At 38.5% G+C, this 26,843-nt stretch overlaps 1 long non-coding RNA gene across 2 annotated transcripts; it reads left to right on the plus strand.

Annotated features, from left to right (window-relative positions):
* Positions 1–7,614: 7,614 nt before the first annotated feature.
* LOC116780909 lies at positions 7,615–18,721 on the plus strand. Of its 2 annotated transcripts, none has more exons than XR_004354703.1 (3): positions 7,615–7,625; positions 11,997–12,001; positions 18,649–18,721. It is a non-coding gene; the product is annotated as an uncharacterized LOC116780909 (long non-coding RNA). The 2 variants fall into 2 exon arrangements; XR_004354702.1 differs by having other exon boundaries at positions 18,627–18,720.
* The last annotated feature ends 8,122 nt before the right edge of the window (positions 18,722–26,843 follow it).

Genomic DNA, 26,843 nt, shown 5'->3' on the forward strand with positions numbered 1-26,843 from the left:
AACCTGCTAAGGTCAACATTTCTCCCCTTTCACTGGCAAAATGAAGTTGCTTTTTCCTGATACTGCAGAGGAGATGTGGAGGACAGGTGGCTGGGTAGCAATGGCTTTGAGTTATGAGAGGAATGGGAAAGAAATACTTTGGTGAGAAGGGTGGGTGTGTTGAATCAACACAGTAGGTAATTGCCTCTGCAAGGCTAATCCATTTCTTTATAACAGTCCTGTAAGATTGAGGTTCATATTTTAACATGTGTGTAGTGTGTTTTTGCAAGTATGTGATTGCACATTTATAGCTATATATATATATTTATGTATAAGCTTATGTACATACATATACTTCTCATAAATGAGGATGAGAGTAAAATGAGTGTCAGTAATCCTGTACTTTTAATCTGGTTTTACAATGTTGGGATATCTTGTAGGAATGGGAAAATATCCCAGTTCTAGGCTGATGATCCACAGATAATCAGAATATTTACTACTCTGAGTCTAGAAGACCTGGATTACTTCTATTCTTTATGAATTTACACACAATTGAGCTTAGTCTGCCAGGTGGGAGATTGATCTCAGTGGAATTTATGCTCTGGCTTGTGATGTTCCTGCTTCCAGGGAGCTATATTACCTATTATGTCTAGGTAGCATCTCAGTAGCTTTCTGTCAAAGAGGAACCTGGTACTGCTGGGGTTTTTTTGTATTTTAAAAAATAGTATTTTACATTCTTCCATGCAGGAATTCAGATCCTTAATGGTCATAAGCAGATTCCTCAGAAATCTCCTGGCCTTTTTTAGCTTTATTTTAATCTATTCTAGTGCTTTTTGTTCTTGCACATTCATTTCTCATGTGATTGCCTGTCTTTCAAATTTCCCCACATGCTCAGAGGTGCTGTCCCCAGCCCATCTCCAGGCTGTGGTGTAACAGTGGCAGTTCAACCACAATGAAAGGCCAGGGATACTCAGGTTACCAGCCTGTTTCTGCGTGCAGGAAGGGAAAGTGCACAGAAAGTGTGAAGAGTAATCTGACTTCAGGTAGTATATTTTTTATTCTTTTTTTTTTCCCCCTCCAAGCAAAGACACAGCTCTCTACCAGAATCACTGAAATGAGCATGATGGGGTAGCACAGACCCCAACTCTGACCTGGAAGACCTCAGAGCAGCCTGAGGGTGATGACAGGGAAATATCAGGAGGCTGGGGACAGGCAGCGGTATTTCAGTGCAACAAGAGTGGGAACAAGGGTGTAGGTGGTGTGGGCATTTACCATGTGTTGGCATATTGGGCCAGGTCTGTGTTTAGAGGATCATCAGCAGCATCTGATATCCAAACCTGAACTACAGGTGTGCGTCTGTGTGTGATATTCCAACTTCAAAATCCTTGGTTTTAGTGTGGGCAAGACCTTCACTCCTTACCTAGTTTCCTGATGGCTACTCTGAATTATGCATAGATAGGGGACTCTAGCGTGCCAAGTAACACTCAGCAGAAATTGTGACAGCTTAAAATGTGAAAAAAATGTCAGTTTTGCTATGCTAAGAAGCCTTGCATAATATAGCCAGAGTCCAGTTTTCCTTCAACACCCTGGTCTAGACCTGAGAGTTTGTGCTTTACTTCCTGTGGTTCTTGCCAGCAGCATCAGCTTATTTGAATGGATTTGGGTTCTATGAGGCTTTGCCCTAAGTTTTTCTGCAAAAGCAAGACATTCCACAGATCAGGTTGTTCAAAATTAAAAATGGGATAGCAAAACAGTGAGTGTGGCTTTGTAACAGCCTTACTGCAAAATTTCAGCTGTGATTTTCTGTAGTTCATTGCAACTCATCTCTTGGCATGACTTAAAAATCTGCATGTAAAAAGACCCTGGAGTTTGGGTCTTTACATAGATTCTGAAGTCTATATTTGGATTTAAGGCATATAAGGAGAACATTAGAGTGCATTTGCATACTTTTGAACATTTTTATTTTGTTATAGTTCCTTCCTATCCCTTTTCTTCCCCTTAGCCAAGCTGCCTGAAAGATCCAAACAGTTAATTCCTGTTAATTAAAGAAATGGAACATCCATGCTCACTTTTGGAAGGTATCTACAGAGTGAATTATAACAGTTTGGTTTACTGCTTCAGAATTGGATAACCCCTACACATGGTAATACAATTGCCACTGAAATGTGAGATTTTTGGAAAGTTGGAGTAGAGAGTGACTTACTGAACAGCTTTACTGAAGGTCATTTTAAACAGTAGACACATATGCTAACAGTACCTACAGCAACTGCATAGGAAGTATCTTGGAAGTTTTTATTTTTGCTTTCTCTCCCTTCAATTTTTTTCCACATTATTGTGGCCAAGGTCTCAGAGGCCTCTGTATGGCAGTTTTTCAGTGCCATGCTGTCAACTCTTACAGCTTGTGCCCACAGGAGAACAACACATCTTTTGCCCATGACAGTCCTACATGCAGGACTTGAAAAATTATCACATAAAAATATAATCTCTGTTTGTACTCCTGAAAAAAACCCACATGAACGGCAATGCTTTAAGCATCCAGATAAATCAAGGGAAACCACTATTCAACAAAGTGAGAAATAATTCAATGTGTCCCAAGCTGTCCATTACAATTCAGATGTTGTATGAGAGGTTTGTTTGGTTTTCTCTTAGTATTTGGTTGGGTTTTGGGGTTGTTTTTTGTTTTGTTCTGTCTGTTTGTTCATTTTTAATTTTACATGTTCTGAAAACAGAATTCTACGAATGTGCATATTATTTCCTAAAGCTACCAAACTATGTGGACTGGAAATAAAGAATTTTCTTATGTGGTATGATGAGGTTGACTATTGCTGTGCTGTGCTGGTAACACTAATATCTTCATCTACCTAAAACTTTTATCTCTTGTTATCAGCCAATAACAGGTGCTTGTCAGGAACTTCCCAGTGGAACCAAATTTTGTACATATCTGGTCCCAACACTTTGCATCACGGAAGTTTTCTGTAGCTGCTTTGTGAAACTGACTTTTTTTTGACAGCAATGCTGGTACTAAATTGGGAGAAAAGGGTACCATTTTATCTGTTCATGTCTGCTTTAAACAAGTTTAACAGAAATGAGAAAAATAATTAAAGAAAACCAAAGAAATGTGTCTTGTGTTAATTTTAGGGCAATTCTTTTAGTAATGTGGCACATAATTTGTAGGTTCTAAAGAGGGTCAGAATATGTGAAATTGTAGTTGGTTCCGTGCCACCAGAATAACATATCACTTGGGTGAAAAAGTGAGGTTTTTGGACTCAGTTCAAACCAACCTCAACTGTCTACAGAAATCTGACTGAAAAAACCACGGGCTGGCCTGTGCAGTCACCAGATTATTACAGTCACTTTGTTTCTGGCTAACTTTTAAGGCTTCTCACTTGAAAATATATGCTTGCAATGAAAGGATGTCCGATTCCCTATCACTCTCATACAAACAGATAAAATTTCATTTGAACCATTTAGGGCACTGCCCCTTCCCATCCAGGTTTTGTGTTTTCTTGTACTTCATGGGTAATTTCCAGATATAGGTGAATAAAGCTTTGAAATAGTGATTTCAGAAACAGTATCTGTATGATGGCATCTCTTGAGATTGGGAGGAGTTTCAGGGAGAAACTTACATTTGCAAAAACATACATATTTGAGGCTATTAGTAAATCTGTGAGTGCTTTCTAGTTTGCATGGTTTTTACACTCTTTAGAGAAAATTGATTTTTAAGGGGACAGAATGAAGTGGTATGTTTAGTGGCAATATTTTTAAGAGTATTTTAACTTTCAAAATGACCTGTAAGTTTTCTTTTCCAGAAATTTATATTTAAATAAGCCTGATTATTATTTTTTTCTGTTCCACTATATTAAAAAGGCAAACAATATAGTAACAAAACCCCAATATATGATTTACTACAGAGTCTTTATTAAAAGAAACAATCATTTATGACAGACATCTAAGGACGGAGATGGCAGAAAAAGCCTAAAATTAATTAAAAAGCAACATTATGCACTGACTGAATTGTGACTTCAGTGTGACGTCACTAAACAGGACATACAGAGGGATAGAATTCAAAGTGAAGTCTGGAAGACACATTGTTGCAGGGAAAATACCAACTACCTTCCCAACCCAGATATAAGAAATAATTTGGCAGATGAGTGCTGTGGGACAAAAGAAATTAAGGATGTACAAACTTCACTAACAGGGCTCACTTAGAGGAAAGCACTTTTTGAATTTTGAAAGATCAAGTGAATAGCAAACCATCTGGCAAGAAATCTCATAAATGGTGCATTAATCCAGGCTTTCAGAAAAACAACACTGCTGCTGCTAAATTATCCATATGTGCATGTGGATGTTCCCAGGGTTTCCAGTCCCCAAAACTCAAAATATCAGAATGTTTCTTAAAAGAGACACTATATATACATACATACGGGTGTGTTTCTGTCTATGTGTAGGTATTCAGTTAAGGAAATGAAATGCTGATGGAAAGAAAACTGAGTATGTTGAAACATTTGAGTTCTCTTTTGACTACCTAGTACACTTCTTTTGCGTATTAAAGGTAGCTTAGAAAATCAATATCGACCTGACCAATGCTGATTCCTTTTTTGAAAATAGAACTGAAGTATAGAAGTTGTAACTTGTTTAATTTCCTAATATATGCATTTTTAAGAAAAACACTGTCAGGACTTTGCACTTGGAGTTTTTTTCCTGTGAAGTTTTATTCCTTTCAAGACCTGTCTCATGTAATAATTTTTACGAATCCTGTAGAAAGTCTTGAACTCTAATGTCATACTTTTCTCTTGAAAGAATGGATTTAGCAAGAGGACCAGGCTGTCTGAATAAAGGTGGTCCACTAATTTTAACAACTGCTTTAATTTAAACTGACTTTCTTAAATTAATGCAAACTATTTTCTGAGAACATGAAGAAGAATTACAACTGTTTTAATTAGGCAGATAAAATCTGTACCACTTCTGCTACTGGTGCCTTTAAATTGGTTTTATCTTCCTGTTTCTCAAACTTCCCACTCAAAATCTGGATGTCATTTCCACCTTGAAACCCAAACAGAAGTTTGTATATTGCTGTTCAGATGTGCAAGAGGATCACTTGGAGATTCTCACATCTCTTACTTATACAGAGTGCTGATAAAAAGGGAAAGAGGCAGAGGGTTCCTGACACATAATGTGATAATATGTGAACCATGTTACCTAAACCACTTCTTAACTTGCAGCGACTAACTGCATGGTATTTGCATCATCCTTGTTTCTTTTTGCCTTCATTAATTTGGTTTTAGTTTTTATTTGTTGTAGAAATGTCAAGCTTTTGTAAGTAGCAAAAAAAAAAAAAAAAAAAAAAAAAGAGTCCTTTGCTGTGCCTTGTAGGCTGTGGTAGCTTGACTCTAGGAGGAAAAAATGTTTCTAGAAAAGACAGAAGAAAAAAGATCAAAGACAAAAAAGAGTTGCCATAAAGTGGAAGTGTGGCAGTAGTCTGGATTAGGATGACTCCATACTGTGCTGTCTGGACGGGTCTGAAGCTGGTTGTTCTGAATCTTCGAAGCTCTGGTAAAACCTAAAATTTTTATAAAAATATGGACTTTGATTCAAAATTCCAGCCCAGTTTAAATTTTGAAACACCTAAGCCAATCATATCTGTGTGATTCTCACAGAAACTTCTGAAACCGCTCAGCATCGGTTTTGCTTTGCTTTTCCTGAAGTCCACTGTGACAGCCCAGCTGGCCCAAGTGGAGCTTGGCTCCTTCCTAGGGCTTTCTGAACAACCTTTCCTTGTCACTGCAGTGTAGGATTGTTGTGAGAATAGGTGGGAGTTAGTGATGGGTTGTTCATGTGTAAAGCCACAAAGTGGTGGAATGATGCTATGAAATAAAACATATCAAGACCTCCTCTCTTGTAAACCTGAAGAGCCTCAGTAGTATACAATTGCAAGTAATAAAGTTAAAAGCTTTACTGCTAGGTTCTTCCCCTCATTACCACTGAGGACTGAAGCTGGCCCTTAACTCATTAGTATTTATATAAAAATTTCAAATGCAGTGTCTACCATTATTAAAACCTGATGCCCGGGTTGTTGTTCATTAATCCTTGAGACTGCAGTGTTCTGGGGCTTCATTTTTTAGGACTATTTATGCAGCATCCCAATAATGTCAATGTATTAATTGGCTCATGCAAGAATAGGCTCCAGAGATTAATAATTTCATGGTAAATGTAGTTCTGGGGGAAGAGTTATTGCAATATACCAACTCTAATTATCAAAGTTAATTATAGTTTTAGCTTCCCAAGCAGTATAGGAAACTATATAAAGTACAGTTTTCAGCATGAGTCAGTTCTGAGAAAGCTCAGCTGGGGAAATAAGGTGCCTTGGGGGCTGTAATGCTCTAGGAGCTGTTACATGAAAACACTGGAATAAGAATGTGGGGTCACAAAACAGCCTTAGCGTGGCAGAAAGCTAGGAAAAACCAGTATGATTTCCTAGCTTTATTACTTGAATAAAATACTCAGCTGTAGTCCTTCCCGTTTAGTGATGATTGTTGTCTACTTTATGATGTTGATTATTCTTTCTCTGAGGGTTGATTGTGTGGCAGTGCTGTTCTGCATGTTCTTTTTTTCGATCCCCTTGTCATAGGTGAGCTAAAGCCTACGCAAGAACATGCATCCTCTCTAGTTATCCCTACTGTTCACATGTATGGCCAGTCTTCGCGAACGAAGATTTGGGAAAGGCCTTTACCCTTCGAGCCTGCGCAGTGGATTTTTTAGGTGAGACACAGTGTGCGCTGAACTGAGCCCACCCTTTAATCCTAAGGTTCATCTGCCGGGGCCGAGCGAGCTTGGACAGTGGCAGTGAGGTCCTCAGGACATAGGTTTGTTTAGAGTGACCTTCTCTTAGATGGATGGCCTTGCAGGGCTGACGAGCTCCATCTGCCCGGGAGAGTTTCCCTGACTGGGAATCAAACCCGGGTCGCAGTGGTGAGAGTGCTGCATCCTAACCACTAGACCACCAGGGGTCCCCACTGTTCACATACTTGAGTGATATTTATTGGGTTTTGGTGCTTTCAGGCTTGCTGTGTAATGGTCCCTGGACTGTTACGATTCAAGGCCACAATTTTACTTCTCTAAGGGAGAATTGCTTCTGAACGTGTTTATATCAGAAATGGTTTCAGCTTTCAGCTGCTTCAATATTATTAGTCAGTAAACATATCGTGAGGGCTGGCTGCTTCCCCACTTCCACAGCTGTAAAATGAATGGAATTATCCTGAAGTTGTTGAAAGCCACACCTGCAGGGAAATCCCTATTTCATCAGAATTTGCACATAAAAATGGCACCTTTCTCTCTCTGAGCTTGTGCTTTCCTCTGGAGTCAGAAGAGAAATTGCTTTTAGGCGAAATAGGATTTTTCAGTTTCTTCCAGGAGATTGTTCTTTTGATGGACATATAGCTCAGATTAAATCGTACTTGACAATTTCCCCAGGACCTTTCTGTCACAGGTCTGTCCCATTTCATAGAAGTAATTGCAACCACATGTTTCCCTGCAATCGTTTCTTCCTTTGTAAGCTAAAGTGTTTGAGCTGTGATTAATTTTCTACCACTGTACTTGCAATTTGGCACTGAGATTATCACTGTGTTTGCAATAGTATCTACAGTCCAGTGTATTGGAAAGAAACAATGGAAGCCTAACCTTTTCCCTCTCCATTGGGTTGTTCGGTGTGGAGGCACCATCAGTCTGCGCAACAAAGGGAAGCTGTTTAAAACTCGTTTGACACTGGTTTGAAAAGTTTACATCTAAGAGGTTTAATAAAGTTGCAATCCCACATAGCGTGAAACCTCTGAGAAACTGATGGTACAGTATGTAAACTGGTTTATTTGAGACACACAACATGAGAATGCTTATCAGTTTTATTATTTTACCTGTCCACTGGATAATTCTGAGAGTATCAGTGTAGAAATGGACTCATAATTTAGACTCAAAGAAAAATCCATTTAATTTTCCTTTAACTGACTTTTAATCTGAACACTGCTAATATTAGGATGCTCATCATCTAACATGTTAAACTTGAATATGCTCAGAAAGGCTTTAAAAGCTTACACGAATCTGGCTGCTTGCTCCTCTGTTACAATTTTTCTTTGGGCTGAAAACCTGTTGTGATCAGCAGATTGACTTGTTTTTGTATTAATCCAATTACTATATTTCTATTTACAAAGATTAAGTAAAATTTGGATGAGTTTGTTCTCTGATTGTATAAAGCAGCATGCATAAAAATGAAAAGTGGGTGTGAAGAACTTGTCAAAAACCCTAGGGCTAGAATCAGATCTGCTGTGTAATGGCCTTTGGTGGATTGAAAACCATATTTGTTACTTATGACATCTTCAGAGTACAGCACAGTGAATTTACAAGAGATGGAGATACTTGTCCTTGAGACACTTGGAGGTGTCCTTTTGACTACAGTGGCAGCTGAACACATGTCAATTATCTGTGAGTTTTTAACAAAATCTTAAACAGGCTTGAATATGTCAGGAGGTCTGCTGTAGTAGTAAAAAGTTAGGGCAAGATCCATGGGTAGAAGTTGAAACTTAGCAAATTCAGGTGGAGAATGAAGCATATTTTTACCTTTTTTCTCTCAAAAGGAACTAAACCACTGGAGTTAAAACACTGGTCAGGACACCACCCAAGGTAACTCCTCGAGATTGGGATCCCTCTCTTTAGCGGTTGAGGGATTGTGCATTCCAGGTTACCATTCTAAAACCTTAAGAATTCTTAAGTCAGTCTTGTATTGCCAATTCCATTTGATATCACATATCTCTGTTCAAGTGTTGATGGAGCTTTAATTGGTTTATTTGGTTTCTCACTTAAGTTTATACTTTAGTGACAAAAAAATTTCCCAATTCCAGTGAAGATACTGGGCTCTGAGCACAAAAATCTGTGTTATATATCACCACAGAAATAACCCAAACCTGGATTTTTCCTTTTAAGAAAAACAGTAAGAAATGTAGGAAGAAAAGAAGACTTACTGAGTTTGTGCAAAAGGAAGGAAAAAGGAAGGCAGATTCGTGTGCAGTAACGCAGAAACTTCATGACAGTTCAAACACAGCCATTAGGCCCTTAGGATATTTTCTCAGAGATTCACCTGAGGCCTCCAGCAACTTTTCTAGAAAGCTGTGAGGAGATTAGGTCTTTGTCTTGATATGTGTAGAGGACCTGGACTATTCTGTGCTGTGGTTCTGTCCTGATACGACAGTGGTCCCGTCTGAGTTTTCATATATACTGACATTAAAGTCATAGCATTTCCAGACAGCAGCAGTGCAATGTTGTAAAAACGTACACCTACTTGCAAAGAAGAAGGATTTTTTGGCTTTCATGGATGACAGTGTCATTATGGGAATAAATCACAGCAGATTAGAAATTTACATAAGAGCTGTGGGACCAGGAACTTCAAGGAAGTCAGAAAATTTGAAATGCTTGTTAAAATATGGGTCAACTTATTCATCTGCAGGTAGAAAGAACAAGGTACCTCTAAAGATTTAAGCCCTGATATCTGTAGTCTCAATCTTGTAAATATCACTGCACAGCAGACTAATAAAATGAGATTGTATTCCATTTAAACATAAATGGGTTGGCTTTTCCTAATTATCTGTCTAGCTTGGCTATTGATGTCAGTTTGTACTGCCGGCTTGACACCCTGACAGGCTCAGTTATTTGCCTATGATTGGAGGCAAACTCTGTGTGCCCGTACGGTGTCTTCAAACCAACAATGGTAGTTCCTTAGAGAGTAACTAGGTCTTACTTTGTTTTGAAAGGAACTGGAGAACACCAGCCCCAAGCTATCTGAGAGCTCTGTTTTTACTGCAGCTGGGAAAGCTAAACAGATTGCTTTAGTAATTAGGCAGATACAAAGTCTTTGGAGAAATGAAAACTGTTTGTTCTGTTCAATAACTATGAGCTCAGAATAAGACCAGATGTACTTAATTCCCCATTCAGCTCTCATAATAACATAATAAGTTAGGATTATGAATTCCTCTGTTCTAATCACATTGTAAGGGTGACATTTATAAGATGCCAAGAGATGAAATGCATAGTTCTGCAAGATCAATTAATTTTCACCAATGTTGCTTTTGCTGCAGAATTTTCTGATCCAAGTATTCCAGAGGGGAAAATTTTTACTTTGCCTCCTGAGAAAATTATGCAGTGTGACACATAACACCTGAAGGTGTCAGGTATTGACCAGACCTTACCAGAACCCAGGAATAAGCCTGGGAAAAGGCTTTGAATTCCACAATGTCTTCTAATGCACTTAGCAATCCCATCTGTAGAAAGTAAGCATAGCCACAAGCTTCTAACTAATACTGCTCACCTCTTGTTGGAGCTACAAGTACAAACATTCAAACACCCTGGTGGAGAGTAGGTCTCTCTGGTCTTAATCCTTTTATGGATCATACGTGAATCTGTGGGAATGGTTAAAGGACAACAGTCACTTTGTTGGTCCCTCTCTCATTTTAATGTTTTGGCTGCAATCCTGGATTACAGAATTCAATACAGAGCTGCTGAAAAAGTACATAGGACAAGAAACAAGCCCATCCTTATGTGATGAGATAGTTATACAAATGTGTTTTCAAATTTGAGTCGCTGCTGTGTCTTGCTTTAATTTTCCCTTTTTTAAAAAAATCTTCCTTAGTTCCTCCCTTCCTCTCTCCCTTCCCTCCCTCACTTCCTTCCCTCTTTTTTTGCTTTAATTTGTGCCCATTGACCTTGGTCTTGTCCTTGGGTGACACTGAGAAACATCTCACTCCCTCTTTCTTAATGCCCTCAATCAGGTACCCGCACACTTGGATAAGATCCCCTCTCTCTCCACCATCTTTGTGGCTCTAAAACACATTTTAAACTCAGGCATACTACAACAGAAGCACTGATGGAACAGCTATTTTGTCATAACCAGCAGCGTCAACGATGTTGTCTTCCCAAATAACAAATCGTTAACCATCCTCAGTTGAGTCATATGCCCTAATGAATGCAGCAGCAAATGTGGACATCGGACAAGCACTACTGACCTGGGTAAATAGGGTACTGTGCAAAAACCCTCTGGATCTAGATAATTAGTGCAATTTCTCCTTAAATTATAGTATCATGGTCCCAGAGCTGTTATTCTTATTAATGACCTCAATCTCTCTCTTTTTTTTTGCCTTCCTGTTTATGAAGAAGTTCCAGCTTTTCAGCTGCATACTTTTTAAGAATTATTACACTGGATTTAAAAAATAATATTTTGGCTATTAGACTTGGAGGGAATTCTTTGAAAACAGCCACAACCTCACATCAGGGTTTTTGTTCCTTTTTTAACTGAACACAGTGAAGGGGGAGAGAAAACGAATAGTCATTTATCATTTTTGGGAAAAAATTGAGATCATCTTCCAGTATGCCAGTCTCTGAAGGCTGATTCTTTCATTTTGTAGGGCTAGACTTTAGCAACATAGTTAGATGAATTTCTAACTTTCAGACACATCAAGTTGTAATATATTGATGTGTATATTGCACCAGGCTATTTAAGATGACATGTAAGCACTGCGCTTACATGAGCAGGGACTTAAATTTGCAGTCTGGTGCAGGTTGGTCTGATCTGAGTTTGTTTTTGGGAAGTAAGAAGGTACTTTCCAGTACAGCTAAAGTCAAAGTGAAATGGCAGGTTAGAATCAAGGGCAGGTATGATTCGAGTTAATATGAGGTTAGAAGGCATAGGCCAAAGGGAAACCTGAAGTAAGAATAAATTACATACATTCAGAAATGCTCTTCTCACATCAGAACAGCTTCAGAAGAGGAAGTAAGTAAAGAACACTGTAAATCATAAATTAATATATTATGACATATTTCACATCTTGTTTTGTGCAGTTATCAGACCTATTTCCCTTTCATATGTCTTGATCTAACTACCTGAGATTTGTATATTGAATAAGCTCTCAGTTTCAGGAATGTGCAACTGTGAAAGTTCAAGCCCACATACTTCCTAGTGTGAATGCTGTATAAGTCACAAGACAATGTAATAAATATCATCTGTAGATTTCTGTATAATGTTGTCAAACAATTTGGCCGCCTGACTGAAGATATATTTTTAGAATCATAGAACCATAAAATCATAGAATCACAGAATTATTTGGTTGGAAGGATCATTTCTGATCAACCCCCCTGCCATAGGCAGGGATGCCACACACTAGACCAAGTTGCTCAAGGCTCCACACAACTTGTCTGGATAGAACAATGCTGAAACATTTGGTCAATACCTCAGTCTCTGTTGTTGTTGCTGTTTTAGTAAGTTTCAAAGAATTCCATTACTTTAACTCATCATATTGTTTGTAGAAAGTTCTTACAGACTGTACATCCTTTTCTGCAAATTCTTGAACAATGATCTGTGGAGCATCATCAAAACTTCCACTCTGAACTCAGCCAGTTCCTCGGTTGCCAAATACAGATGTGCTTGGGTTTTGTCTCTAAAACAGCAACTAGCTGGTAAACAGCAGCTGTTTACCTGCTACCCATTTGTATTTCCCATGCAGTTAACAACTACAGTAGAAAGCACATCTTTAGGGCTGAGAGCCAACAGATACTCAGTCACAATCATCCTTCTCTTCATCACCTGGGGTTTGGATCTGTTTTTGTTCCTATTAAAATGCCTCACACAATGAAGACAATGTTGGGCATCTTCCAGTTTGTGCTTCATTTTTTCTCGTGTGCTAAGCACTTACTAATAGAGGTGAAACTTGAAGATTCTGGCTTCCATCAGTACTTCTGCCAATTCAGGCTGATTAAAAAAAAAATAAATAAAAAATCAGGAGGCTGAAATTAAAGTCAAACAATTTCATTTGCCTTCTGACTCTGGAAATTAAATGGATGATGATCATGAAGCCTTCTCTATAAATGCCAGTGCTGGGAATGTGTTTTATCAGTTGTTTCTCCAATGACACGCAAGGTAATAACTTTGTGGGCTTGAGATTTTAAGTCTTAAGGTGGATGAGGGGAAAAAACCTCCTTAAATCTTGCACAGCTTTTCAAGTGTTTTTAAGATGGTGATGTTTTGACAGTATTGTAGTTATTCACTTCCTATGTAAGCAACGTACCAAGGTAAGAAAGCATCTGTCTTCACTTCCCTGAGGGCACTGCAGCACTTGAAAAATAAAATTCTGTTTCTCTACATCTGGCTAGATGTAGAGAGAAGGTAGATTTTGAGAACTTTCTTCCAAGTAGTTGTCTTAACTTTGGGTATCTGATAATTCTGATTTCCATGTAACACGTTTACAAACAAATTTTCCCAGATGTGAACTATGCAAAGACGCACGAGAGCAAATTCCTGGTTTTCCAGGTTGCTTTTGCCTATTTTTATTGACTGTTGAATGTCTGTTTCCTGCTGCCCTGCCTCCATGCTGACCTGGAGATCTGCACATTAGTTTCATGACCTTTAGTGGTCACTGTCAAACTGCTTCAGCTTGAAATAGAGCTGAGAGAGTCATGTTAACTGTCTGTACTGAGGTACATCTCAGTGGAGTTCCTTGAATCAGTTGTGCCAGGTACCATCTGCTTTATTGCCTAGGACCACATAACCTGGGAATGTCAGGTGACATCACTAAAAAGTTATAATAAAGCAGTTAAAACATCATTGCATGCCTGAGTGCATTGGTTGCACTAAAATATATGTATTAATAAAAATAGTTATTGTTTTATTCTAGTTTCAATGGAGTGTTGCAAAGTAGAACACGCTGAAATGATTCTTACAGAGGCTTGAAATAATGCAGGTAAAGCATCTGAAGAATTCCCCAAACTGTCTCCTGTTTGTAGTGGGTACTTCAAAGGATATGGAATGAGAAAGCAGGGGCAAACATGTATTTTGCAGACTGTTGTGATGAACAAGGAGTCAGCAGGACCACAGTATGCTGCTGAAGGAAAGGAGAGCTGTGGAGCTATGAAATAAATTGATAGAAGCAGTCTGAATTTTATGTGGCATTTACAAGAAAAACCATGATATATTCTATATTTTGTGGGTTTTTGGGTTTTTTGAGTTTTTTTTTTTGTGTGTGTGCGCTATGGTAAGGGAAACTAGATAGATAAAATATTGGAAAGGAGAGGGAAGAAAGCAAAAGCTAGGTTTACTGATAATTAGCAGTAGGACTGAGATTTGTATAGAAAGACTATGAGAATATTAAAGCTCTACAGGGTGAGGAAAACAACTAAACTTATGAGTGTACAGAAAGAGAGGGCAGGTGCAAGGACATGAGTTACTAAAAGATTATCTTTCTTCATAAGAGGCAGGTGCTCACTATTAATAATGTGTTATTATTTTATTGTTTTATTTTATTTTATTTTAAACTCACCTAATTTTCTATGGTTAAGTGGAATAGTGTAAAATGAAACTAGAGTATGTTTGAGGAATGAAGCATTTGGCTGTTAGCACTACTACTAATTGGACAAAGTAAACTGCTCACATAAAAGTGGAGTTGGCCATTAGGCACACAGTTGGGAAGCCATAAAAATCTGAAAGCTAAAGCTCACCTTGATTTCAGGGTTATGCAAATTTGGCACAGAAAGACAGAAAAGAAATTGAAATGCAAGGCAAGTAGCACTGAGGCCTACCATTCATGAGTCTATCTACTCTACACTCAGATTTCTTGATAGATAGGAAAATACAGATGAGAAAAGAGTAAGAAGCTGATATATCAGGCTCATAAAACTGAAGTATTAACATTTTTTAGAGTGTGAACACTCTTAAAATTCAATAAGATAAGGAATCAAAATTGAGTGTACATAGTAATGATTTCTTATTTTATTACTCAGATATTGAAAGCTGTTGCCAGTGTAATGTTGGGACTTCCTAGTTTTTGTGCTGCTAAATTTTGCTGCAGTACCCCATCTCTATTATAATGAGGCACTATAATTGCATGGAGAGCTAAAAACAGGGTCTAAAATTACAGTAGGGTTGATTTACAGCCCAGTGAATCAAAACAAGCAACTTGGAAACACTCCAGTGTGAATGGAAAAGTTGTCACTGGCATGTATTCAGCTGAGGAGGAGAAAGCAGCAACACATGGAGCTGACAGCCGACCTCCATCTCCTTCATCTCCCCAGGATCCTTTCCACAGAAAGAAACACCCCAGTAATCCTCATGTTCACTTGGGACTGGTGTCCACATGGTTGTGATTAAGACAAGACTGCTCTTGGCACATGCTGGTGATGTGTGGCTGGTCATCCTTCTGTCCAAAGTGTAGCAAAAACATGGTATTCTGCCTTGCAATGCAGAAATAGCAAATGTCTCCCGGACAAGAGGGAGAAGTATTTGAATGTTTTCCCATAGCAATCCATGGTTCCCAAATAATTTCCCATTGCTTTTAATTTTAAATAAATGAAATATTTGTTCTCCTTACAGTCTTATAGTTTTCAGTTAGTCTTAAAACCAATCTTCTGGAAATACAAATTAAGGTCTTAAACTACTTTACTTGCTGTTTAGTCTTCAGGGTTCTAGTTAGTCTGAGAAGGCTGCTTAACACTGGTAATTGCCATCAGATAGGGGTGCTGTGTTTGCATCAGTAAAGGCACTTTCTGTTTGAAAACTCAACACAAAACCTGTCTGTTTGAAAATAATTACGAAAGTACAATCACACATTCTTGCATAGACCACTGGAAGAAGAGTGAACAGTAGAAACGATTTTTACTGCAAGCCACTAAAGTACAGAAGCTTCTATCAGGATAGAAATCAATTCCAAGGAAACAGCCAGAACTTAGCTGGTATTAATTCAGGGACTCGTTCTTCACAAATGAATCTAAAGGTAAATTAAAAAGATATTTCAGCATAGTCAGGACCACACTTTAGGGATTTTATGATAATGAGTAGGGCCTTTAGTTGGCAACTTTTGCTAATTGAAAAACTTAATTTCAGCTCTAGAGATAAAAGTTAATTTGCATATTTCCCTTCTTTAGACACATGTGCAAAACATGAAGCTTCTAACTTAGGGTCTATTTTTTTATTACTGCTTTCAGAAATAAGAGTGGAAGCAATAGAGTTGGCAGAGCCTCCAAGTGGTGCTATGGCATTGCTATTCACCACAGTCACATAAATTATTGGTAACTGTGAGGCAGTAGGAATGGAACTACAGTGGTGACCCAGTGGAGATGAGGAATACAAATACTTGAGACAAGTGTGTAGGGATTTGCCTAAGTTCCTTAGGACTCCAACCCTTCAACTGGAAACATGTTCTCCACTTCTTCCTTGTTTATTAAATTCTTTCACAGACATCCTCTTATTGGCTGGTTGAAGAGACTGGGTTAGCTGCATCTCTGCAGGAATATTGTCATTATTCAGCACCTATGGAGACGACTTTCTTATTGCAGTAGCTTAAGCCAAGACCGTGAATCTTGCTGCCTCTTAAACTTTGCCTATACTTAAAATAATTTTTTATTTTAGGAAATGAACACAAAAGTAACTTCAGTATTACAATTTTTAAGTAATAACATGTCTTTATCTATGCAAAGAAAAATGGATTTTCTTTGACCTGGGATTGCCACTCTTCATCCCAACTTCTGGTTGGTGAGCTTGCTGCTTACACACAGCTCCAGTCCTTGTGGAGCTGCTGGAGCCTTCCCTGATACCCTTCTCCAGGGTCAGGAGCAAAGGGAGAAATGCTGGAGCTGAAAAAGGTACACACATTTTGAAAAAAACCAAACATATAGGGCTCCTTCACTTTGGGCTCTTACCATTTGGAAAACTTCGGGCAAATTTCATATGCAAGGAAAGGATGTTCATACTAGGCTGAAATGACTTGGAAATGGAATAACCTGTATTTATGACAGGATAGAGAAGTGCTTCAACTACATCTACCTTACATTAAATTAACTTTCTCCCTTGAGATCAAAATATTGTCTTTTTGGAGTTTTAGTGTTGTGGGTTTTGTAGGGTTTTTTTGTTTGGTTGGTTGGTTGGTTTAACTAAGGAAAAATCTGTAGAAAGCAATGAGTTTTAGTTAACATTTCTACAGACACAACTGAACATAAAAATGCCAGAGAAATATTAGAAATTACCAGATCCTAATGAGTTAAGTGAGGCTCAATAGTGTAAGGTAACTCGAAGTAAGTTGTTGTTTTTTCATCTTTATTTTTTGATGGTGTTCCAGAAAGGCCATAAAAGCACTCTCAGTCAAAGATGCTTCAGACCTATGTGTTCTCATAATGAGGAAAGATTAAGAAAACTTGAGTTTATTCTTTCTTTTGTAGGCAAAGCTGAGACAAAATTTCTGAAATGCATCCCAGATTCATGAGAGCCATACAATTCTCCAAAGCATACCTTGGTGAACATGTATTTTGACTAGGAGGCACAACTTTACACCCACTGATCTGATGAGGAATTGTGACAGGTTCAGTCATCACAGATGTTCCTTTTCCCTGAAACTGGCTAGGAGTTTTGTGAGAGAATCATGTCTCTCTCCCCACTCAGAGGTCTACGTGCTGTAATTCTGAGTAAGGCATCATTATCCATTCCACACTTTTAAATTTTCCCTCTTCTCTGTAGGCAATTCAGAATTCCTTGTCTGGAACATCCATACAGTAATGGGTGTCTGCCATACTAGTGGAAATCTGTCCAATGTCCTTCTGAAATAGATGAACTTCACTGCTAAACTCCCTATTTAGTTCACATTGCTCATGCCTTTTTGTTCTCTGTTTTGACACTTTAATTTTGATACCTGCAGTACCTCAACCTTTTATAGTCCGCTGTTAATTCAAATAATGTATTCACACAACACTTTTACTCTCTTTTCACTTAATGTTCTTGAACTTTGGCTCTTCCTCAGCCTCCTATGTCTGCTCAATCTCTCTTGCACGCTGTTATTCTCCAAGGCCAGTCTTCTAGTCTGTCTTGCTGCCTAAAATGCCAATCTCTTTTGCATTCTACAAATTATCACCAGAAAACTTTGCTTATTCCTTGTCACCACTATGCTTTGAGCTTTTTTTTCAGATGACTCCCTCCCTTACATAGTATGCTATCGGGTGTTATCCATGATTACTCATGCTTGAACTTAATTTTTTCCTTCAATTAAAACCATTAAATTGATTGGTCAGGGAATCCATTAATTATTACTCCTAAACTCCAACCAAGTCTGAAAAGACACCTGAATATCAGCGACTCAGAAAATATGTTAACTCCTGAATGTGCTGGACGTTTATCTAGTAAGGTTGATAGTTATGTCACATGCTGTCGCTGCCTTTAGAAGAAACATTAAAATTAGCCACATATGAAAATTTGGTCATGGACTTGGATAGAATATTTTTTACTGCAAAGGCAAGTATGTCACTTGTGTTTCAGTGACTCTAAGCTCACTGGTGAAAGAAACAGTTTGCCTTCTGCCTGGAGAAAGTTCATTCTGGTAATAAAAACAAGTTATTAAAAAAGGGAATTCTTCATAAACAAGATGAAGGAAAGTATGAGGGGAGGCAGAAGATCCTGTCCTGGAAGAGAAAGGTGCTTAGCAGTTTGGACCTCACAAAAGACAGATATCAAGGCACTTAAGAGAGTGAGAGCTGGGCAGTTGCAGAGATTCTGTCACTGAAATTTGAATCAAATGTAGTAGCATTTTGTACTAATAACATTTTGTCAGAGACTGAAACAGTTAATGATTTATGCATTCTAGAATTGCCAGGAGACTTTTGTAGGCTTTTGCAGGCTTTTGCAGGACTTTTGCATTATACCTATGATGGGCAGCTGGGTCCATCTCCCCCTCCAGTGTTGCTGAAGGTGTCATGCCCTCCACGTGAACTCTGCGCTGGGCTGTCCGAGATGTTGGAGGTTCATGGCATGGCCCATCAAAGCCCATCCCCCTGCCAATCCTGAAAGGCAGGAAAAACCCTTTTACCATGCCCCTCACAGGAACTCTGTGCAGGGCCAGGAGATGTTGCAGGCTCATGGCATGGCCCGTGGCACTGTCCATGGATACAATAACTCAAAACTTCTTTGAGTGTGGGGGCTTCCCTCCCCAACCACCAATAGGTCAAAGCCTCCACTTCAACTACCAGACATGGAAGCTGCAGCTACCAAGTTTCATAGCTGGACCCCATGGGAGGTGACTACATACATCTTTCCATTCTCATCTTTTCTTTCCCTTACTCTCCCTTACCTTTATCCTGTCTTTCCTTTCTCTCCCTTATGCATTTTCCCCAAAGGTTTTCTTTATGCCATATCGCTATAGATGAGAGATATAGATGATAACACCCAAAATGCTAACATACCTGTTTACCTTTGAAACAAAATTTTTCTAAAATAAACATATATATGTTTTCAAGCACCGATTATTCAGTGTTGTTTCACCCTAATCCACCCCAAGGGATTTATTAATAAGAACCTGGGTGACCCCCCCCTTTTCTGGGGTGGGTCTTAACACATTTCATTAGGGTTTCACAAAATGAAATGATGGTGGTGTTTGCTGCCAAAATTTCTTCAAGTTTCTTATCAGAAACTGACATAAAGCATTTTAAAAATGACATCAACTGGTGGGAAGGAGTGGGTGGAGGGAAGGAAACTATTGCTTCTTTACTCTTGAATATGTCTCTGACTTTGTTTATACTTTTGAAGGCAGCATATTTTCAGCTCTTTAAAGTTGTAAAAGTCTTTTAAAGTATGTTTCCCCTTTTTAAAAATCTTAGGGCTCTGTAGTGGTAAAACTGCTCCCTGCCCCACTATGGCCTCAGAAACACTCATTAGGCCTCAGCCCTGATGAACACCACCTGGCTTATCAGAAACACTGTCTGTTCCCAGGGACTTGTGCTAGAAAGTTATTTTTCTTGCCTGAATAACAATCCAAGCAGAACAGCACTTTTCTGACTGAACTTTCAGAGAAAGTTTCCCACTCAAATTGCAGCCGGCATGAAAAACTGTCATAATTATAGCCAACTCTTGCAACCCTATAAGCAGCAATCCTAAGATCGTTTGAGCCCTCCCTGACTGCAGCAGGGTGTTACCAGTGATGTCCCTGTGAGGGGGACACCTCTCAGAACCAGGGAACTCTCACATTTGTTATACTCATAGGACTGCTGGAGAACTTTGCTGACGGATCATGGGCTGATATCCCCACTCCTGAAGGCTCAACTCTTTGCCCATTGAGAAGATGCGAAGGCGTCTGACGAGTCTACTTCACTGAACTCAATGGGAATTTTTCATGGATATATTTCTTGCACATACTCTTTAGATCTGTGTGTGTGTGAGTGTCAATATGCTGCAGAAAACGTACTATGAAAGTTGCTTTCCTAGATTCTTAAGTATGTTAGATTTGTAAGTTAGGCCTATAGGTGAGCTACTGTGGTACTTATATTAAATGATATAAGAATCTTTTGTTAAATTGTTTAAATTAGGCTATCAATTGAATGTTGCAAAGGTTTAAGTGCTGTTAAACCTTTAAGCCTAAATCACTGGCCAAGTCCAGGCCCAAATTTGGCAAAGGGGTCCCCTCTGAACTTTGTTACTCAAGGGGAAGGTCTCCCTTATTCCCTTTTATCCCTATCCTTTTCCTTCCTTACCCTTTTCCCATCTCTAGTCTCCAACTAGATAACTCTTGGTTGATTTTAGTGTTAGATTGAATGACTGTAGATTTTTAGTACAATTTTTCTCCGTATGCTTTAACCATCTAGTAAGTAGTAGAGCAAACCTTGCCAATTAACTTTGTCACACTTTCACTTTAATATTAAACCTTCTTTTGCCAATACCCTTTCTGATGATTCTTTGAGCAACCTAAACCACTCATTCTCAATATCTTGTAAATAATTTTGAAGGTGGATGATAGATATGGGAAGAAAATGGAGCTGTGGTGGGTTAGCATCTCCACTTCCTCCTGGGGAAAGAAAAGGGAAAGTCAGTGTATTTTCATTTATACAGAGAACATTTTCCCCCATAATTTCTGCTTTTTTATTCTGAATGTTACACACAACACACTTAAGTTGTCAGAATGCTACACTGTGTAAAAGAGGTGTTGTTTTAGGAAATTTCATCATCACATAAGAGGACACTATTTCCTCAAATGTCACAGGCCTTGTTGCTTCCTGCCGTGTCTTTCTAGGACTAAAAACTGCTGAAATAAACACTGGACGATATGTCTGTTTTCCAGCTCTTTGGCTTTAACTCGTTCCTGTGGATGATTTTTTATTTTCTCTCTTACTCTAAAGACTGACAGTTCACTGCAACCAAAGCAATGAAAAAGCTCCCTCACTGTGAACGAGAAGCTTCACCCTGTTTACACAAATACAGTGGTAACTGGAGTCTTTGGAGATCTCTTGCTTTCACAGGATTTTCCTCCTCTGAAATAAGCTTTGCAGTTGTGTTTTAGGAGTACACAAAACCAACAGCAACAAAAAAAACAACCAAAAAAAAACACCTCAGGAAATTAATATTGTTTGTTCAAGGACAGCACATACAATGCCTAGAACTTTTCCTCACAGCATTTTCAATATCCTTCACTGCTTAACAGGCTCACAGCTGTCAAATCTGGAGCGGACTTGTCTTTGATGATCAGGCTATCTGCAGTAGAGTACAGAGCATGCTTTTTCATCTGCATGCCTTGCCTCAGAGGGTAAAAAATGGTTCATTTCTGATGTCTGATCTGTGGGCACTCTCTGGAGACTCTCCTGAATACATATGAGGATACAAAACTGAGCACACAGCAACAAACTTCCCACTTTGTAAAAATAAGCTGTGGAAAGTGACAGATGCATCATAAGGTGTGTAGTGCACAGAAAGTGTAAATGGCAAACCCAATTACACGTAGGTGTCCTAACTGGGGTTGTTGCTCTTTCTGTTGTGCTGATTATGAATAGGTACAGAAAGAAAGCAACACCTCCTGGACTGAGGCTCATGGAGGTAATTTTTGTTGAACATAGTAATGGTTACTGCAGCACTGTAGACATGAATGACCTGAGGAAATGGAAGTGCATTGCATCAATCACATGACTAAATATCTCATGATTTTGATTCTATTTCTTCTTCTTACAGCCGGATTCCTTTTTTCCTCTGTAGGTGGTATAGATTGGCCTTTCAATAGGTGTAGACAGAAAGATTCTTGAGACCTTTAGCTGATCTGCCATGGCATAGGTCATAACCTTGCTCTGTAACAGCTCTATTGCCCTTACACTAAGCTGCAGCCTCCTCTTCAGAGACATCTGATCTTAGAGTGTTTTCCTCTGCTTTGAAACTGTTTTCAAATCTTTTCCGGTTTGACACAGACACTTTCTCTTCTGATCCTTGCAGTGAGGGTCAGAATCTCAGTCTCAGATGTCAGCCTCTCTGTAGACACGGACCGCTCCTGGAACGCTGTACCGAGAAACTCGTTAATTGTTGGTGTGTGTTAAACAGACAGGATACCTGCTGGCAGAGAATCACCAAGTGTTATTCAATTACTTCACAGACTATTAAGGGAAATCTTTGGGACTGGCTTATCAACATATGTCACAGTACTGGAGCCCTCCTGCAATTATTTTCTTTTTGTGGATTCTTATTTGACCCAGCTAGACAGATGTGATGTTATTAGAGACAATCCTGCTTTTGAATTTATGTCTGTCAATAAAGCACTGTGGAGCCGCCTGACATAATAATGATTCAAAGAAAGAATGTCAACTTTCTGTATATTTAAAGGACTCTGGCCTTATATACAAGTTAAAATAGTGAGATATGAAAGATAATCTGCAGACATAGAACAGACCTATTATAACATTTTTCTTTGGGAAAACATCTATGAGATTTTTAATTCTATGAAACCTTCAAAAACATATTTTCTACAAAGTTCTTTCTTCTTTCATGTCACTATTTTTAAAAATCTGCTTACTGGAATGACAAATAAATTGGTTATAAATACTTTCTAGTGTTTTATATGCTTTATAGAGACTATAGAGATCTAGAGCTTTAAAAAACCCCAACTATTTTCATTTTTCTATTGCCCATTCTATATTGTCCCTGTGCCTGCAACCCAAAATCATAAATATTGTATGAAACCTGTTTTACTGAAGCAATGTGTTATGCTCCTTCTATTTCGATTGGATCACATCACATGGGAAAATGACTGGCAAATGGTCTTCGTAACATGATATTTCAAGGTCTTTATGGGCCTAGAATGGGAATGACGCTCCAGATAGTCACAACCTCATATTGTCTTTAAAGCTTGTGGGCATCTCACTGGAATGATGTCATTCCCACACTCCTGGATCTCTCATTCAGCTTATAACTTATTGTACTCTGAGCTGACCTTTTCAACTTTCTCTTTTGCCTGGGGGACAGAAAGAGCAAAAACTAATATGTGTCTCCCCAGCTTTGGTCAATTCATGACCCTTGGACTGTTGGATTTCTGTGAAACTTAGAAATATTGAATTTTTGACTCTTGTGGAAGCTGAGCTAAAAACCAGTGTTCACTGATTTTGATGCAGTGAGAATGGGGGAAGAAAGTATGAAAAATCGATATGAAAAATTCATTTCATTTAACACCTGAGTTGTCTGACAATATCATTACACTTTCTGGTTTTATTTCTCCCTTAGTCTATTGAATGCTGAATTGTCAGTTTATAGCTGGAGGGTGGTGTATTTATTCCCGCACTGCATCATATAATTCATAGTGAAATCCATTTCTGAAATAAAAAATTGCTTGAAGTGTGATATGAATAAGATTGGATTTAACAATTAAAATCTTTCCAAAGAATGAGTTTTATTTTCTATTGCAGTCTTGTGAATGAGAGTGAAAACGCTAATAATTTAATATCTTGCCAATTCTATGAATTTTAATAATGTATTATCATGTCAGTCATTTTAGATCTGAGTCTAACTAGCAGTTGGACACCATTATTATAATGATTTCCTACAACTGACAAACTGAAAATTGGAGTACTTAACAGTTGGATAGAACACACAAGGCTTGAGAATAAGTGTTTCTTAAAGAGTTGCTCTCTTTTCAATCTTTAGCTTATAGCCCAGGATCCTGATAGTATGTCTTGATCCGAGCATGAATCACCAGTCCATCACTGTGTCATTTTCTTCCACTCATCACTGGAAAAGATTAATTAATTGAGCAGACAATAATGTTTAAAAATCTTTGGATATTATGCTAGAAAATTGTGTCTAGCCATCCAAAATGCCCGGAAGAGTTAATTTTGTAAATTCTATGTAATGTAGGTATACTGAAGATGACATCGTTCATATAATGCCATGGTACACACATTAATGTGATTTTTTTTAACCTTAAAGGAAGAAAACTCCTGCTGTTTCTGATTTTGGTTTTCTATGTTTTTCTTAATCAAGCAAGAGATCTCTTAAATAAAACAGAGAAACCCTTAGGGATCCAAGTGTACTGGCTCCAGTTGTGATGGAAACTAATCATCATATACTAATTTTCCTTCCCTAGAGGCAATTGAACCAAACTGAACATAGTGATGTTTTCTACTGCTTTCTTTTCCTTTTGGTCAGATCTTGTGAAACTTATTGACAGTCTGTCTTTCCCAAAGTCATATCCAGTTGTTTTTTCAATATATTCAATATTCAATATATTCAAAGACAGAGACTCCACAATCTCCCCAGAGCAACCTCTGCCAGTGCTTGTTGACCCTCACAGTGTAAAGTGTTCTCCGATATTAAGAGGGAAACGGATGTGTTTCAGTTTGTGCCTGTTGCATCTGGTCCTGTCACTGGACATCTCTGAGAAGAGCCTGTCCCTATCCTCTTTCACCTTCTCTTCAGGTGTTTATATACATTAATAAGATCCTCTCTTATCTCTTCAGCCTTCTCTCCTCAAGGATAAACAGTTTCAGCTCTCTCAGCCTCTTCTCCTAAAAGAGATGCTCCAGTCCCTTCATCATCCTTGTGGCCCTTTGCTGGGCTCTCTCCAGTACATTCACGTCTCTCCTGTACTGGGGAGCCCATCTCTGGACACAGCACTCCATGTATGGCCTCACCAGAGCCAAGCAGATGCAAATATAGTAGAGAGGTTTGACCAATCCTTCTTTCTAACAGCTGGCCTGTGCTTTGCCCTATTTTCCAGCACATATAGAATCATCCCTGAGTTACAGTTAGCAGGTATTCACAAGATCCCTTTTGCCCAAGTGAAACTGTTGGAGAGGCTTTACCTTGCAACACTGACTGCACAGAAAAACAGTACATTTCTTTCAATGACATCTCTGTCTCCTTCATGTCATCTTCCCTCCTGTGGGATTCCTTGGTTTGTACCTATCTTGTCAAGGCCTCTGGAACAGGTGCTACAAAAAAGTCCAATGTCATGTTGTGCTAATGACCTTTAAAGAAGGCCAATAGAGCCCTTTGCTGCCTGGACATTAAGCTAAGGTTAAAAATTACTTTCTTAGTACTTTGAAATATTTATAGACAATCTTCAGCTTTCTGGAAACTAAATCATAGAAGAAAGAACCTCGGGAGATCATGTCATCCAGCATTCCTGCTCCTAAAAACAGCAACTCAGAAGTTTGATTAGATTGTTCAGGCTCATGTCCAGAGGGATTTTGGTTATCTCTAAGGATGGAGACTTACAAGACTCCCTGAACTCTTGTCCATTATAGAAAAGAATGTTTTTCTTTGGCTAATCAGAATATTTCCTACAACAGGTTGCAATTTTTTTCTTCACATCTCTTTGTTGAGCATTTCTAAGAATCTGATTCCATCTAAGAGTCTTGACTCCATCTTCTCCATTATCATCCTCCATCACTCAGGAGGACCTGAGTATACCAATTTAGCTTTTTTTGAGTGCTTTGGGTTCCACCACCACCACGCCCCCCGTCTACACAAAAACCTCCTTAACTAACCCATCCTGTTACATGCTACACAGCCAAGCAACTATCTTTATAGACCTTGGCTGGATTCATCCCAACTCATCAAAGCCTGGGTGATTCCAAAACTGGACACAGAACTGCAGATGTGGTCTCACAACTGTTGAGCAGAAGGGAACTGTGTTTTTTTTCTACTGCCTTTTACTATTTTATGCATAATTTCCACAGCTATGTGTATGTGTATTTATACACACATACCTTTGCACACATAAATATTTTATCAGTCTTTTGACTCAAAGGATTATTTTCTAGTAATGATACTTATCAAGAGGACATGTACATTAGGATTTAGGTTATATCATTGTTGACATCACAAACTTATTGAAACTGCAGAAAAAAAAAAGATGATATTAAAAAGGATGAACATACGGACTGCTGAAGGGATTATAGGCAGTCTGTAATGGAGTCACAGTGTAGGATTTACAGCCAAGAAAAAGCATTTACAAAACTCTACACCTCATATGAAAAGGTAATATGCTCCTTAACAAGCTGGAGGAGCATGTTTACAAAAATGAGTTGGGAAAGGAAAAGGGAAAGCTCAGGCAGTCAATAACCCTTAATGTAAGTGACTGCTCCTCTCCAAATGGCTACATGATTTTACTGAAAAATTCAAAAGGATAATTTTTTTTTTTTGCCTATTCATTCTTTTTTTGTAGAGTTTAGCTGTCCCATTTCTTTATTGATAGAAAATGAAATCCATTTTGAAGTATTAAATCTATACTATTGTGGCATTTATTAAGTTGTCTAGAAGAAGGAAAGTAGATTGCATTGCTATGCGAAGATTTTAGTGATTTTCTGTCTCCTGTTCTCCTATCGCTGTTACTGTAACTAATTACTGAGAACATGCTGCTTTTACTGGGCTCTCTCAAGGCAAACTAATTGCATGGCTCTAATCAAGTGATTTGTTATGCAGACTTTAAACTTTTCCTATTTCATAAAACATGGCTTTAGACTGTCTTGAGAAAGAGAAACTGGGTATTCTAACATAAGTAGCAAGAAACTGAAATGGAAATATAGGCTCTTTATGATGACATTTTCACTATTATTCCACA

Source organism: Chiroxiphia lanceolata, chromosome Z, assembly GCF_009829145.1.
Source record: "Chiroxiphia lanceolata isolate bChiLan1 chromosome Z, bChiLan1.pri, whole genome shotgun sequence".
Lineage (NCBI taxonomy): Eukaryota > Metazoa > Chordata > Aves > Passeriformes > Pipridae > Chiroxiphia > Chiroxiphia lanceolata.